Raw genomic sequence first — 1278 nt, forward strand, 5'->3', positions numbered from 1 at the left:
CGGTCCCCGTCCCTCAGCGGCGGTGGGGCGGCCTCCGCCCCGCTCCCGGTCCCGGTCCCGGTCCCCTCCGGGCAGGGCGGAGAGCCGGTTCTCCCGTAAGAGCCTCACCCCTTCCTGCCCACTCGTGAACCGGGCAGGGGAAGGGGTGGGCCCTCCGGGGAACCCCCGGGCAGGGGCGTGGGGCAGCGGTCCCCCTCCCTGCAGCAAGAGGGGAGAGGCGTGCAGGGAAAAAAAAAAACAAAAAAACAAACCCACCCAAAACGGGCAGGCGAGCTCCCTGCAGAGGAGGACCCCCCAGAGCTCAGCCTCCTCAGCCGGCCGTGCCCCGGGAGCCCGCTGCCGAAAGCCCAGGCCTGGTCATTAGGGGAGCGTGTGGTAACACCCGCACGGGCTGCAGCCAAAAATCTGGTCCTCAGCCCTCGCATCCCCTCCTGGCTCCGGAGCCGCACACCGCCAACGCCTGCAGAACGTTGTGCAACTCGCAGCATCTCCCAGGGGAGCGGCCCGCGTCAGCCGAGGAGATTTTCCCTCCGGATGAAGTCACTTCAGAAACCGTTACATCAGAGGGAGCGTGGAAAACGCCCGTGCGTGGCATGAGTAAGGGGTGCTGCCGCAGGAGGGGACACGGCAGGCTCTGGCCGAGCGAAGGTCATCCCAGTGCTCCCACCGGGATTTTCAGCCGCGCTGGTGTGTGGGGCGACCGAGCCCCCACGGCTGTGGGTGCCAAGCACAAGATGCCAGCGCCGCCATGGCTGGGTCACAGCCTTGTGTCCCCCCCCGGACGGACACGCCGGCACAGGGTGACAGAGAAGTTGCTCAGCTACGTGGCATTTCACCGGCGGTCTCACAAGAAAATCACGCTGGACAACTGCTTCGTACTTGAAGCATCATTTATTAATCATCTGTATCAAGCACACATCTGCTCAGCAACGGTGCGTGACGGGATACAACGTTTGACATCTAACCCGACAGGAGGCACGTGGTTACGGGATCCGGCGCGGCGGGAGGAAGCGTACGGAACGCTCTGGAAAGACAACCCGGGTGCAACACAGTGCTCAGGCTATGTTATTAGGAGGCTGGAGACCAGTGGGAATAAAATTAGGAATATATCTAAGATCGGAGCTGACTTGTGCTTCGGCCAGTGATTTAAAAACCAGTTACCCTCCTTGCATATAATAAACAGGTGGAAGTGCAAAGAACTTCCTCTCTCCCTCATTGCTCCCACACAGACATCGGTGGCAGAGGAAGGACAGCTATTCTTCGATTGGCAGTGACATT

Source organism: Haliaeetus leucocephalus, unplaced genomic scaffold (genome assembly GCF_000737465.1).
Source record: "Haliaeetus leucocephalus isolate CR32 unplaced genomic scaffold, Haliaeetus_leucocephalus-4.0 Scaffold76, whole genome shotgun sequence".
Taxonomy (NCBI): Eukaryota; Metazoa; Chordata; class Aves; order Accipitriformes; family Accipitridae; genus Haliaeetus; species Haliaeetus leucocephalus.